This window comes from Vidua chalybeata, chromosome 3, assembly GCF_026979565.1.
Source record: "Vidua chalybeata isolate OUT-0048 chromosome 3, bVidCha1 merged haplotype, whole genome shotgun sequence".
Taxonomy (NCBI): Eukaryota; Metazoa; Chordata; class Aves; order Passeriformes; family Viduidae; genus Vidua; species Vidua chalybeata.
In genome coordinates this window covers 57,951,465-57,967,997 of record NC_071532.1, presented here as the reverse complement: position 1 = coordinate 57,967,997, position 16,533 = coordinate 57,951,465, and positions in this window count along the sequence as shown.

Sequence of the window (16,533 nt, the reverse complement as noted above, 5' to 3'; positions counted from 1 at the left end):
CTGAATAATCTGTAGATCATTATGACGTGATAAATGGGCTTCATATGAGGAAATTAGTTATTGAGAGGACTCTGATTTACACTTTGAAGGTGAGATTCCTTTGATCCTGAAGTAGACATGTAAGGTAGGCACTTTTGAAATGCCATTTATTTGAACTTCTTTCTACTGACACCTTACTGTATCCCTCTTCCCCTGGGAAGCCATGCAGACTCCACCAGCAATCACCTGTTGCTCTGCTGATTTATTGTAAGACCAACTAGATACACAATTTGACCAAAGGCAATGAAAGCATTTCTTTCTATTTTACAGATTCAGCATTTCTGCAAAACTGGTCAATTCCAGAAGGGAATACCTGCAAAAATAAGATTAATCTTTAGCCAGGAAAAAAGACTTTTTGACTGGCTTCTGGTATTTCTTGGACTTTGAGCAGGCTATAAGGAGAAACAGACACAGCGAAACAAATTTTCTATGAAAAGACAGAATAATTAAATTGAAAGATTGTCATAAGTAATTTTGGGGACTGGAAGAAAAACTAGTTAACAAGAGGGATGGTATATGCCAGAGTATAGCATTCATGTCAGTGAGGCCACTACAGTTACAAGCACTTCACCTAAGAGAAATGTTTGGCAGGATCAAGCATAAACTACTCAGTCAAGACACTGACTGACAAAAAACATACAACAATTTTCCAATTTTAAAATAACTACATTGTGGAATAAGATTTCTCATAAAGACTACATTCTGGGACACACAGACTTAGCTTGCAGAGAATGTTTTATACAAATCTGGTACTTATTAAAGTTTTGTGCACTCATTTAGTCTGCATGCCACTTAGGCAGTTGGAATCAATCAAAATAACGTGTTTGGGAGATGATTCTTCACATACGTGTAACTGAGTGACACACAGCAACCATGACAATTGTGCTACAGTTCCTACAAGGAGTAGTGCCTTGTTACATGAATTTTATTTTCAGGCATGTAGTTTTCAGGCAATGCAAGTCTCTTCTTTTTTTTTAGGTCAGTCTGTGTGGTGTCTCTCTGCCATCTGAGCACATTCTTTAACTTTAGAAATTCAGTCTTCTGATTACCCAAGGCCTATTGAAGCTGGTCACTGTCTGCCCATCAGGTTTTGTTGGCTCTGGTTCAAGCTCCCAAAGAGTTCTAAAAATGTGTATGATATATTTACAGAAATTATAATAATCTATTTAGAGTGCAAATACACGGTAACTGATGACATCACGGGGAAGTATTTTAATGGTTTATATTAACAGATCCCCATGGCTTATAACAATAAAAATAATGTATTTTTTTATATTTCGTGTCTATTAAAAATTCCTGGGGTTTTTTTAAATATTGGGCATCACATACTTTCTGTGATATTAATAATAATTTATCCCTGTGATCCCAAGCCAGATCATGTCACTGTTAAGATTTCCATTAACCTGAGTCAGTGATAGGTCAGACATCGGAATGAATGAAAGTAATAAAACCTAAGGGGTTTTTTTTTGTCTGTTTGTTTGGTCCATTTTGGTTTGGGGGGGTTTGTTTGTTTTATCACCACATTGAAAAAAAATTGGATAAACAAGATTCTACTAAAAGTGTTAGTGGAAGTAATCTGGCGATTTTGGAGATCAAAGTGCCTTGTGATTTTTGAGTTTGCTAAAGAGAGCAGGATTTCTGAATTAATTAATGTATCCATCAAACTTTTATAATGGTTGAATCTGCAGGAGTATCTTAGGGTACATACTGGTTTTGAATTAACAAAGGTAACCTAGGATTACACGTACAAATGTTTTTGCTTGATCCAGTAGTCTCTTAGAGCCTTGTCCTAAAATTTTAACTGGATTTTGAGGCATAAAATAACAGTGTTTGTTCTTCTTACCTGTGCAGCATATGTAATCACAATGAGAAGGAGCTCTGTTTCTTTCTCCCGTGGTCTATTTTTTGCTCTGTCATATCACATTACAGCAGTACACAGGAGAACTAATTCAGACTCTCCCAGCTTCTTTGACCTCTTGTTTACTCTAAATATATTTTACCATTCGTGAGCCTGGATAGTAAAAGTATTTGACTCCACTTACTTTGCACTTCAAATATAGCTGAAAAAATTCCAAGAAGAATGCAGACAATAAGAAGGAAACGGCCAATGAGATCCAAATCACCTGTTCTGAGATTGGTTTGCTTTTTACATGAATCACATTTTTTCTCAAATATTTTTAAGCGTAATTTCTTGGCTAGATGTTTCACATTTTAAATGTTATCAGTCAGTCCCGTGTACTCAGTAAGCATTTAACTAACACCATGCAGTTATTATGCTGTGCTCATATTTAACATACCAGAATTCACCTCTTTACCATCTTACATGGCCCTGATCAACCATTAGAGAAAAAATAAGTAGGAAATCAAAATAGAATTGTCATGGTTTATGCCCAGCTAGCAACCAGCTAGCACTCAACTTCACCCTCCACACACCCACCCCAGTGGAATGGGGAGAAGAATCAAAAGTAAAACTTGTAGCTTGAGATAAAACTTGAAACAAAGTAAAATATCTAATCATAGTAAATAATAATAATAATAATAATAATGATAATAAAAGGAAAAAAAAAGTACAAACAAGTGAAGCATAATAGAGTTCCTTACTGTTTGCTGACTAATGCCAGACTCTGTCCCAGAACCCAGATAATCCCCACTTCTGCGTAACTCCTCCAGTTCATAAGCTGGGCATGATATTCCATGGTGTGGAATATCCCTTTGGTCCATTCAGGTCACCTGTCCCAGCTATGCTGCCTCCCAGCCTTTTTTTGCATACCTCCTCACTGGCAGAGCATGAGACAAAAAAGAAAAAGATCCCTGACTTAGGGTAAACACAACTTACCAAAACCAAAACATTCTCATGCTGAATCCAAAACAATGCTGCAACAGCTACTGAGAAGAAATTAACTCTCTCACAGCTAAGGACAAGAATGAACAAAAAAAAAAAATCCAGATAAAAAGAGACCACATGCAAATAAGGTGATTGAGGCCTCATGTAAATAAGGTAATTGCAAGTTTGCTTTATTTTTTCCTACCATGTGCATCTTCCACACATTACACAAATGCATGTGTAAGCCTGCTGTAATATTTTAGGCTTTGCTTCCCCTCCTTATGTTAAGACAGCCTTATCAGAGAGCATTTCTGTACCTCAGCTCCCGCCACACTCAGCTTAGTCTGAGCACCAGTCAGTGTTGTTCTCCTCTGGGAGCAGAAGTCAGAGGATCCAGATGACAAGGAGGGAAAGAGGCTCTTCCATAAGCAGCATCTGGCTCTTTGGCAGATTTGTCAAGCACTTCTGCTAATGGGTTTGGATTTGCCCAGGGGTCTTTTATGTGGTTACATTGCAGATGGTCTGTCTGTTCTATCTTCTCCTTTTGAACACTTTTATTACAAAAAACCCCAAATTGATAAGGTTCTTTATAGGTCTCACAAGATGCCTGTGCAGGCTCTTTTCTGTTAGTCATTGCAAAGCTTTCCATATATCCAAACGTGTGTCTTGAGTTTTGTTGGCAATTCGGGATTTAGTTCTCCAGTTTAACTGTCAAGTGATATAATTTACTGTGATCTGAGTTTGTATTATTGTCAAATTTCTTTGGAAATTTTTTAATATCGTTTGTAGAGCAGAAGTAACTTTACCTCCCCTTAAAGCATGAAATATACTTGCCTTCCACTAGCCATCCACCTTTGAAAACATGAGTTTAAATCTGGTTTTGGTTAAATGTGAAAATTACCATGATGGTCTCAATCTAATTCATAGGGGATTTGTGTCTGCCATTTAAGAGAGGCCCAGGACTGAAGCAACAAGTCTGTGGGAAGGTATGCTTGGCAGAGCTATGGAGAAACGCACATCCAGTGCCCAAATAAATAAAGCAATTCCATGGATCAACTTTTTAACAGAATTATTTATTGTGTAGTGCGAGTGCAGAAGAGGGCAGAGAGGGAGGACATCCTGTTTGGTGAATTCCATTTAAGTTCTCTTTCAATTTATAACTAAATCTCTGTCACTTTAATTTTTAAGGGTTTTGGGATTTTATTTGCTTTTCAGTGAGGAAGTAATTGGCAGGTGACTAGACATAAGATCATGTTTTATTCCTATGTTATTTCAGGCTTATGTCTTATTTTCCTTCTAATTATATAGATTAAATTAAATAGAAAATAAACTCCTGTGCTCTCAAAGATGAAGTGCTTTTCATGAGTTTCTCAAAATAGTACCAGAGAAGCACTTTCATCCCTCTTAGCATTTCATTATTATACCATGTTTCCCAACAGCAATATTTTAACATTTGCTGAGAAACAAGAATAAATGTATTATAAAAAGCAGTCATGTTATTATGAACATCTCGCACCCTGCCCTGTCTCACAAACCAGCTTCTTGGGGAACCAGTGGGGAACGTGTGCTAAATGCAGTAAAGTTGCAATCTTGCATCTGCAATATAGATGTGGATGGACATAAAAACCAATAGCACTGTAGAGCTTGTTTCCTGCTACCTTGTTTTTCCCTCAGTACTTGGACAGAAGTGGACATTTAATGATTTTAAAAGACAAAGCATTATGCCCATTTGGTGTAAGCTGTGTTTTGAACAGAGGGAGCTCTAAAGGAGGGTAACCAGCAGAGAGGCTGGTTCCCAGGGCTGCTGTGTGTGTGCTGGGGCAGTGAGGGCTCGAGTGGTGGCTCTACTGGTGCCCTGCTCCTGTGGACCTGGCCTGGGGGCTGGGTTATCAGCATGCAGGCTGAGCTGGAAATAAAGGTGTTACAGATTTGCAGCTGCTACCTGCCCCTTCTTGTGGCCCAAGGGGATAATTCAGGCGAGGGGAACTGTGCCCCAGAGTTCTCAGCGACACGTATTTATTAACTCTTAGAAAAATCACCTACTTCACCCCAAATGAAAAAGGTGTGTATACTTTAAGTTTCAAATTATAAAATAACTTGGGGAAATCAAACAGCAAAGCAAAATGAAGTGTAGTCATTTTATATCAGTTGTAAAGAGCAGCCAGCATCGGTGCATTTATCAGAGCATCATTCTCTCCTTGCTCAGGATAATGGAATTTGTTTTGAGTGTAATTAGTTATGCAAAGTTCTTTTAGGTTCTTCCAGGCAATAAGGTCATCTTGGGCAAAATGACAAAGGATGTGTGCAGCACACCTATTGTAGCTTGCCATCCAGAATGGCTGTACCCAACTACGACTTACAGTGATCAGATGCTGAAGCAGTTAAGGCATCAGGCAGTCAACAAGTTGCATATATTTGTTTTATATTCTAAAACAAATTCATTGTTGGGACTGCGATTAGAGGACAGAAATAATTGCTTTTGACATAAACTGTTTTGGAGCCAAACATAATGTGCTCCACATGAGGTAAACTACAGAATATTTATCTTGGGAGCCAAGATTCAGATCAGGTTTAACTTATAAGGGGAACTTCACTGTTAAAAGTGAGATGTGTTAATGTTTCCCACGTTAAGACTGCTTGCCAGTAATTCTCTGTATATTGTATTTACCAAGAGAAGTTTCAGAATGTTTGCATTAAAATATGAATAGAACATGAAAATTAGAAGTTTTTGGCAACTCCTGTATTCTGCCTAGCCTGTCATCATAACCCATCTTTTCTGGAAGCTGATGAAGTTCTTACAGGGCCCCTGTACTGGTGGCTAAAGAAATTACATTGAAATGAGGTTTGGTCACTCTTCATGCAGCACACCTGAAAGAGCTTATTTTGCTTTGGACATTTCCTGGTGAAGAAGACCATGTTACAATAACTAGTTTGAAATGTAACAGACATCTCAGTTGAGGGTGAGTCAGACACAACCGACCCGCTGCTCTTTTTTTAATGAAAATATGAGTTCATATTTACATCATGCTGTCCAGGTTCCACTGAAGCCAACAGCAAAATTCCCAGCCCTTCATCCCGGATTTCCCACTTTTATATTTGCTTAAATATTGTTTGACATGAATACAGTTAACATTATTATATTTAAATTCATAATATTATCACTGCAGTAAGCAGTGACATTTTGAAGGCTGTGTTTTACAAAGAGCAGATTAGCAACAGGCAGAGCTGATCATCTCCACATTCCTCTGTGCATATGAGAAACAGTCTTTGTTGCTCAAATCAGACTCAAAACCACCACCAAAGGACTTTCTGAGATCCTTCAGTCACTCGATTTGTTACCTGTTCCTTATGTACAGCCAGGTCACCTGTCAGAGATATAGAAGGGACTCTCAAATTTCCAGCAGATATTTCAGATGTGACTCTGAGCAGTTGTTCTGCAGAAGTAGTGGCATAGGGGGGAAGGCCACAGGCTTGCTGTTTGCATTCCAGTCATCTCCACAGAAGTGTTTGTTATTTGTTTATGACACAGCACATTATGTTGTCAGAACTACAGCATTTGCAAGTGCCTGTCACATCTGGAAGCGATCAGAAGCTGTTGGGTGAACTACTCTTTGAAAATGTGGCCCTGGGATCCAAAGACTTGCATTTAGATCTTATGTATCTGTAAACTGGTAGTTTATATTTCGTGTAAGTTGGGTACTTGACAGCTCCCCATGGAACTGTGCTGTCATTATCACTTTTGATTTACTTAAATACTCGCATAAGGACTTCAAAACCTACTTTAGAATTTTGTTTTGTTTGTTTGGAGTGGGGTTTTTTTGTTTGTTTGGTTTGGTTTTGTTTTTGTTTTGTTTTGTTTTGTTTTGTTTTGTTTTTGTTAAGTAGCAGGTGCCTGCATATCTTTATGTGTTTTCTGTTCACATGCCCAGGCTTGGGATGGGCCAGTCTCTATCTGGAGTAAAAGAATTGACCACCCAGCCCCTCATTCTGCTATTCCTTCACTGGTCCTTGACCACTTACTAGTTTAGATGTTCTTTCTCTGGTTTCTGGAGTGGTTTTCTCCAACCAGCTGCCTTTTTCCTTGAGAAGATGCAAATTATCTATTCAGACACCACATTGCCTCTTTCCAGATATTTCCTCCAGTGATTGGAGCATAAACCCTAAGCCAAAATTGCATCCCATCAAAACTGTGACTGTCACATTAGGATAGCCCAGAAAAGATATCTGAAAGGCTGGGATCCAGCTGGCCAGAAGGATAGCTTTGCCTTTTGTGTGTGCATTAGTCTATTATATCAGAATGGAACAGTTTCCCACATAAAACTATCATTTGCTTTCATCAACTCAAACCAATTTTAAACTTCAGAGTGGAGAGATGATATGGAAGAATAGCATATAGAAAAAGAGCACCTCCCATTACTTACCTTTTCAGTGTCAGCCTGCCTCTTTCCCTATTCTGAATCTGTGTTTTGTAATTGAACAAATCCTGAGCATAGAGAGGGTGAGCTGGAAGATAATGCTGAGGCAAATAACTTAGTATGTTCCACTCCCCCTGATTTGTTTTGCTTTTTATTTATTTATTTGAATCATTGTTGTCTTTGGACAAGTCGGCTACATGCCCAAAAGTAGAATCCAGAAATGGCTCCTAGGTGTTCTGTGTTTTATCCAAAAGTATGGAAATCCAAATTGATTTTAGCTTGTCTTTTAATTGTGACAGGGAAATGACATTCATTCCCAATAAAAGTCAGAAAGCAGTGAAAAATGTTTGTAATGTGGATTTGTGTCTGACTGAACTGTGCTAGAATAGACAGTTTTCTGTGGCTTTTTGGAAACCACATTAAATGACATTAAACTGAAATAAAATGTCTCAGTCAATCAGAAACAAGGGGAGCCATGCAGTTACTGACTTTTAAGCAAATAATATTTTTCAGCAATTATGTAGTACAACAATCCAAGCCGTCCAAATTCATTGGTGTGTTTAATAATCATAAGAGCAAAGCTAAACTTCTCACTTTCAGGCACAAGAAGAAAATACCAGTTTTTCTTTTACGACAAAAATAAACTTAAATTTTTAAGCAATTATCTTTCAAAGTATTTAGTCATATCTTCTCACTAGAGTCACAAAGAACAAATACATATATCTTTTTCAGTAAAAAAATTAATATCAGCTTCTTACTAAAGCAATAGCCATATACTAGATTAACAAAATCTTCAACTTTTGGCAGTTGTCCCTACGGTGAGAAAAGAGGGAAACATAGATTTAATAAAGACAACAACTATCTGACGCCTAATTGTTAGGAAGCTCAGAGAAGCTCAAGGTGGCACAGGGTCAAAAAAGGGAGGGTGATAGCAAAAGCTTAACTGGGGAAGTGGGAATGGGGGGTGGGGAAGATGCTGCAGTGCTGTTTAAAGAAATGTCTTTTTCTCTAGCTGTGTACAGGGGCAAGCTACAATGCTGGCCTTTGTCACCAAACCCGCTCGCCCGCTTTCTCAGCTGAGCCCTCTGCACCAAGTACATCCCAGGCACTGACACTGTCTGCCTGTCAGACAGCTCCTGTAAAGTAATACTGTCTGCAGAAGGGTTTTTTCTCCTGGTATTAGTCTTGAATAGCCAGGTGAAGAACAATAGGCAGGAAAGCAAAACTGAGATACAATCACAACTTGGGCCCTTTTTTGCCCCAAAGAATTACCTAAGGAGTCCCATGCTCTCTAAGACAGGCAGTTTATTTGAGATGGAAAAATCTATTGAACAAAATTAGGCACTTGTGAATTTTCCTCAAATTATTGTTCCTATGTACTAAAAGGACCCTCTCCACAGTGCAGTTATTGCAATATCTGGGTATGGGTTCTTTTCCTGTGAGCTTGAACTCATGTGCTGGGAAGCTGCATGGTGATACTCAAGCTTATAACACATAGTCCGTAGAGATTCTGGTACAGCCCTTACTTTATACTTACAGTTTTGCAAAGCTCAACCTTGTGATATATTTTTTTATTATTATTACCTGTGTGGTATTCCTTAACATGGTAGAAAAACTTGGATGTTTTAATTCTTTGTTTTACTAAAGGTCCCTCTCTTTGATACCCTCTGTCTGACATTGGTTGTAGATTGATGGAAGTATTTTTATTCTTGGAATATGAGTGTGACTTTACTTTTGCCTTTTTCCATTACTTTTTTAATATGAATGTTGACACTGTACTTACAAACACATAAGAAACAGAAATTATACAGCTGTAATCCACCTCCTATCCCCAAATGATTGCAAAAAGTTTAGCACTTGTTTTCTGTATTCCTAAAAAAAAAAAAAAAGCTATAAAATAAAACTCTGAGGAGAATTTACTGGTTTTATCAATATAACATGACATTATTTTACTGCTTCTTAGCACTGTATTGCTTTGCAAGTTAACAAAGGAGGCCTCAAGGAGAGAGGGAAGGACGTCTTGCTAGTGTCCAGTACTATTATTTGCTTTTAAATCTGGCAAGCTTCCAGAACTTGTGTGTTGGAGGAGCAGCTTTTGCGATATTGTGCCTAGAATAGCAAAAGTTCTGCTATTTTGGCCATCTACTAAGCTTAGGGAGATCTATAGGTGGGCTATAGATGAGCCAGGGAAAACAAAAGGGGTAGTTGTCTTAACGGAACAAATTTATTTCATTAGTTGTGCTCTTCCTTCCTTACCTTTTACAGTGACAAAGAAAATTACAAAGGCTGCCATAAACAGCGTAAAAGCACCTGGAAAAGAAAATACTAACTTGTGTTTTGGGGTTGATAAAATGATTGGAAATGTTACTCATTTGAGGAGGTTTTTTTTGGCTGTGTGTTTTGTTGTACTGTTGGTGAAGACCGTGCAAAGGTGTTGGGAAATTTTTTGTTGTGTATACATTTAAACAAGTGCTTTTGTGTATATAGAGTACCAAAGAATTATTATAAGATTGGATGTATCTGTGTGTTAGTGCACATGAATTTGTATACAGCTGTATATTCCCTGGAAACCTGTCCATCATCCAGAATCTCTCTCTCTTCACCCTCTTTCTTATTGCCCGCTTAGCCTTTGAAGGGTTGGTGTAACTTCTTTTTAATTGCATTATTTACAGTTCTTGTAGCTGCAAGTAAAGATGAAAAATATCTGGTCTAACTATGAATATGATTAAATAAAATCAAACAAACTCAAAAACAAAACCCCAAAACACTAGAAAAAAAGCCTTCGTAATTGTGGTGTTATCTAAATTACTGATTGTTTTAAACTTTTTTGCAGATTTTATGTAGATTGGACAAATGACATTTGTGTATGTGCATCCATTTTGATTGTTTTTGTCAGAATAAAGGTTTGTAGAGCTAGTTCAGACTGATTATGAAAGACAGGTGAGCTCACTTGTCCTGTTCAGAACATGGCTGAAAGATCTGCCTAAAAAAATCTATGTGTGAAATGGAAAAAAAAAATAATCCACTTGTCTTCAAAACAGTGTAGTTGATCTGAGAGTTGAGCTGATACCAGTAGAAAACAGATTTAGCCAAGTTTGAACAGTGCTCTTATCCAACCTTCTTATTGCACTAAAAGTTAATTTGAAATAAAGGGAAAGTTTGCTTAATTTCAAAACCTCCAGGGTAGCTAATAACTTAAATGGACAAGAATCCACATTTCTGTGAGAAAATATGGAGTGTTTAAGAATTGGTGTTACAACAGGAGGGATACTAGTGAAACGAACCTAACCATAATAGTAATAATAGCAATAATAGCAATAATAATAATAATAATAATAATAATAATAATAATAATAAATGCATATTTGCCTCAGTGAATTTTCATGAGATTCTGCTAAAGAAATGTATGCGGCAAATTTCCTATCAAAGAATTTTAAATACTTTAAAATTTTTTGTTATGATTATTTACAAACTAAATTAAATTATTCAATTTTAAATAGCCTCCATCTAGTCCTTCTTTCAGTTCTCCTGTAATTTGGATTTGCTTCAAATTCTGCACAAGGAAATGGTATCTGTAAAATATTCTGGTTAGGCTGGAATTTGAAGTACTTTGTTTTCATATTAGAATATTTATTCTCTTATAAACTTTTAATAAATTATTTCATACTTTTGATCTTGTTGGTAAAAAGGGTTGAACTGGCTTATGAAGCAAAAAGTTTAAATTTTTAAACATCATCTCTTTCAAGAAAATTAGGTAAATATGTTCTACTTGTAGAATTAATAAATAATCAATGGAGCTACAAGCTGTGGAAGGACTCCGCTCTTAGTCCATCTTAATAATACTTAAACTGGAAATGCAGATGTATAACACAGTTATAGCAACCCAGATTTTCTGAAAATAAATTTTATGTCTGCTGAAGAAAAGCAGTGCACAAATGAATATGTGATTGTTATGAAGGGAGGGAAAAAAAGAGGCATTTTAAAAACAACTGTAGAAGCAAGGTTTGGGCTTTTTGCCTTTATAACAACACAAGTGAAAGCTATACGGAATTAAAGAGATGCAGTTGTTAAATGGGGCAATCATAATTAGTCCTACTTACACCTTCCTATGCAAGGTTGGGTTATGGTGCTGGGCTGTGCACTCTGGTGGTCTGGGATGGGGCACAAATTCTATTCATCCACACTTGTAAAGATGGGACAGAAGAGGGTGGAATTTATCTCTTTGGATGCTGTTCCTTAATTCACTTCTGAGCATAGGCTAACCCTTGAAAAGATGTAACTTCAAGCTGGGGAACAGAATATGCTGCAATGTGAAAGGTCCAGAATCCCCACACAAATGTATTTTTGATTCAAACCTTCTTCCGTTGTGTAGAGTTGTCTACAGGTTGGAGTTAAAGCCCACTGAGATCTGGGAGACTGTTCTGTGAAATGGGATGTTTTAGAGACTTTTCCAATAAGCCTCTGAAATGATGCACTAAGCATGTACAAATACCAACTTTCAAAGACTTTAAGCACAGCCAAAGTAGAATATAAGACAAATCTGTCTTGACAGGTTTCAGGTTTCTGCTCAGAAGCTGGGAATAATGCAAACCTTCTTCAAACAGTCAAGAGACAATTAAAACTTACTCTTATCCAATCTGTTTCTTGACAAAATGTATCTTTTTATACAATGTAGAATTTTACTTAATTATTCTAAATGCAGTTTGAGACATTACAGGAGGTGGAAAACTAAAGCTCAGTTATGTGCCAGGCAGAGAAACAAAATATGTAAAATACAATTGCACAGTGTAGTTTTTTAAGCACCTTTAACAATAAACTTTATTCCACCTAAATTGGATCACTCTACATTTACTAGAAAGCAGTCTTTTATAAATAGCTGCATAAACTTAAAAGTATTAATTACTCCTTCAGAGGTTTCTCTCCTTCAGAGATTTCTTTTAAACTTTTTTTTAGTGCAGGAAAGCACATACTGAACCTGCTTCTGATTAAGTCAGTGAAAGCAGGACTCTGATAAACATTTAGTTTGACAAAATGAATTCAAGATGTTGGAGTTACTTTGTCCATTTTACTAAGCTTTTTTCCTGAATCCTCCATTCACTAGAAGATAAGATTTTAGTAAGTCTGTAACATCTTCCTGAGAAATTTTTAGGCTAAAGGTAAACTAAATGCATCCAGAAAAGTGAATTGAGTTATATGTGTTACACAGAAGGTAACGTGTAAGGCACTTCTGTAAATGAATCACATAGGGATATATTAAAGTAATCCCTGTACTTGTTCACACAGGATGGAGCACCCAGGATAATACAAGGTATACACATGGTTTTGTGAAAATTTTATTGGTCTGGATATCCTTTTTATTCTTAATAGTCTACCAATAAGTACGAGATGTCTTTTACTCCTGCAGAAAAAATGTCTATTTGTGAAGGCACTACTTAAAAAATACTTTTAGTTAATTAACTTGCCATGTCTGCAGATGGGATGTCATTTGTTCCAGAAAATAAATTAGGGCGATAAAAATACTTCTATAAATACAAATACTGCACAGAAGCTTTCGTGCTTGTTTGGAACAAAAAGTATTCATTTTACAAAATTTGATTGTTTATATTCTTTGCCAAGAAAATGAGAGTTAGTGGACCTAGTTTTCTGATTAAAAAAATATCTGATTTGATTAAGAAAATCTGATTCATTTGACTACGAAAAGTGCTTAAAAGGGATACTTCTTAAAAAGACTAGGTAGGTGAACCAGTGATTTTGCTTCTAAAATGCTGCTGGAGTATTTGCATCTGTGGCAATGATATATGCCTGTCTGAAAAGAAATTGTTGTAACTTTTATGCAAACCATGGGAAAAAAACACGTGTGAATTTTCTAAGCTGGAACTGCCCATTAGGTATCTGTGTGCTGATCATACTTCAGCAGGAAATCATATTTAAAACTGCCAAGTGAACACGTGGGGAGCATTACACTGTATATGCAATGAAACACACATTGTTTATTTTGTGTCGCATTCTTCTGCTCCCTTAAATATATACAAGACGGAAACCCATAGACTTTTTTTAACCTTTAGCTGCTATACTTGTACAGAAACTGCTAAACAAAACCTACCAGACTTGTAAACAACCTGAGTTCATTTTATTTCATCTAACACTGATCATATTTCCAGTAGACAATAAATATAATGTACTGCTGACAGGTGTGTAGAAATGTATATACAATTAGATGAAGAAATTGGGTTCAATGCAGTTCAAATCTCAGTTTATGTCTTTGCATTTCCTTGAATATGGCTGTAAAATTCTTACCTGCTGATGCATGGCCTGCAGCAGTATCAGTTTTTTCCTGCTCATCCAAGAGTGCTGCTGGGCAGGCTATCCTGCCAGTGGCTTAGCCAGTGCATCTCATTGTTTACTCAGACATTCACTTGAGTAAATGGGATTCTTTGCTTCATGTGGCTTTGGGTAAATTTTCTATTTGTTTTCCCAGTAGAGATATAGTATTTCCTACATTTTCTTGAATATATTCAAGACATGAAAGCTCTGAATCTCTGTCTTGGGTTAAATTAATGTAATGTGAGGGATTAAATCATCCAGGAGATCAGCAGAATTACGAGTACAAAAGCCAGATAATTTCATTTTCTGGAGGGGAAAAAAGCCAGATGCAGCCAGCAGACCCATATTTGATGGAAAGGTAGTGGGGTTTTGTTTGTTTGTTTTTCCACAGAGGACGATGTGTGGAACACAGAAGATAGGCAGTTTAAAAATGAAACTGTAACTAAATTCTTAAGATGTTGGGTTTTGCCCTTAATGATTTGCCATAGATTGTCTTGGTCAGAATATGAACACCTGGGAGATGTTGTTGTAACTGAACTATTGCAACTGTTCATCTCTTTCCTCTCCATCTCAGCCTTCTACAATGTAATAGGGCTTTTACATCCTCTGAAAGTCAATCTTTCTGTTGGCCTTTGGAGTATACATATGGTAGATCGTTCTCTTGTTACACATGGGCTGGCAACTTTCCTTATATATAGCAAAATTGTTTCTCTGGGGAAAAAAATCTGTGTAATTAATATATAAATGAAGCAAGGAGTAGGTGAGCACACACTGCAAATTGGATTGCAATTACCAGTCTAACAAGAAATGTTCCTTGTCTGCTCTGTCTTTGTCTGAGAAAGGCAGATCTGTTGTCACTGCTTAAAGCCGTCTACAGGCCTCCAGTGTAACTGCGGGGCTGGAATTCATTGCAGTCTAAATCCACTTGAAATTTTGCAAGCTTCCCAGAAATTACGCAGAAGAAAAAAGTATCAAGAGATCCAAGAAGAATATACACATTTGTAGGAGTGAAGAATTTTCCAGATGCACATGAAAGTTCTGTTCATTCACTCATATGGGCTGTTCCTATAATTTAGTGTGGATGCAGTAACTGCTGGTGGTTGGAATACAGATAATGAGAGGCAGAAGTTCCTGTTCTGACTTCCTTATGCACGAACTCTGTGATGTGTTTCAGTGGCAGTTTCACAAGCCTGTGTCACCTCATAATATCTAAAGGAAAAGTGGAAAATTGTGGCATTGCTGCTGTTAACTACTTTCCCAGGTTTGGTAAAAAGCAAAAATTTCAGAGGAACCTGCACTGATTTGTTAATCTGCATTGCAAACTCTCAATATTAAATAAATAAATAAAATTATTATAGAAAAGGCAGATTATATTAGATACTATCACAATGCATTAATACCATCACCTTGGTTTTTAACAGGTCTATGGAAATGCAGGATCTAGCCAGTCCTCATAATCTTGTTGGAAGCAGTGATGCACCGGGTAGTTCCAAACTGGATAAATCAAATCTCAGTAGCACATCAGTCACAACAAATGGAACAGGAGGTAAGTATAAGTCACAGCTGGCACACAGAAAGTTTTGGCTTGTTTTTAGTCATATGCATTTTTTACCATAATTTCAAGAATGGCCATATACCTGTTTACAAATCCAGCAAGAATGATGAAAAATTGGCAGTTATACAAGTGTCAATTTCTAATTCCAGCATCACTTCTTTGATTTGTACCAACCGAAATAAGAGGCAGAACTGAAATAAGGTGCAGAGATGAAAAAAGGAAAATTTTTGAATGGTTGATTTGAGCACAGTGTTAAATGTTTGTTTATACCTGTTGATATACAATTATAAAATAAATTGTATTTTCTGTGTCATACGTCCTTGATGAGTAATAATTTACTCTTATACCCTGAGTTACATGTATTTATGTTAAATTAAAATCCCTATCAAGAGAGGTGCATCAAAATTAGATGTCTAAATCTAATCAAATTAGATTAATTAGATCTAATCAATTACCTAAGTCTAATCAAAATTAGACTTAGGTTTTTGTTTTTTTTTTTTTTTTGCTGATGAATTCCATTTCTCAGGAGGTAATGAAAGTTGGTAATAAAGAGATTGTTAATTTTCCTCAGCAGTAACTGGTCATTACTGCTGTAGGTTATACTGTAGCACTGCCATACAACTACAACGCAGATATTCCAATGCTTTCAGATAACCAATTCTACCACAGCAGTAGGAGGCAGGGTGCCACATTCTGAGGTGCAGTCCATGAAAGTGACACCATGGATATGAGTCAAACAGGAGTTCCTTCTTTAGAGTTTATGCATTACTGTCTATTTTAACAGTTGGCACTAAGAAAAAAATTTTTGTTTGTTCTTTCTGGCTACAAGGAAAATCCACTTACATTTTATTCACTTACTCTATTTAAATAAAAGTCTGTCAATGTCAATAACGAGTGGATGTGCCTGGGAGGGTAACTGAGCTCTGCAAAGAAGGGCTGAACCCTATTTTTAAACAGAATCCTTATTCCAGCATAAAGAGAAGAGAAAACTTCAAGCATGCTATTAAAGAATACTAGTAATTGGATGCCTCTATATTATATAATGTGCATAAATAAACCAGTTAAAATAATACCCATAAAACCAATACAGTTCTGTTAAAAGGCTTGACTTAAAGTACCAAAACATTGCTTTGCCTTGAAGACTGTTCATTTACACTGAACAGACACTGGGAAAATGAACTGTTGTACCATTCCTGTTCTCAGGAGACAACATGACTGTGTTAAATACTGCAGACTGGTTGCTGAGTTGCAGTACTCCCTCTTCTGCAACAAGTATGAGAGACCCTGGTACAGTGCATGCGTGTGTGGTGTGCCTCCCTGACTGCTGTGTGACATCTCTCTCCATTTGCTCTGATTTTTTCTTACGCAGTTTGAAC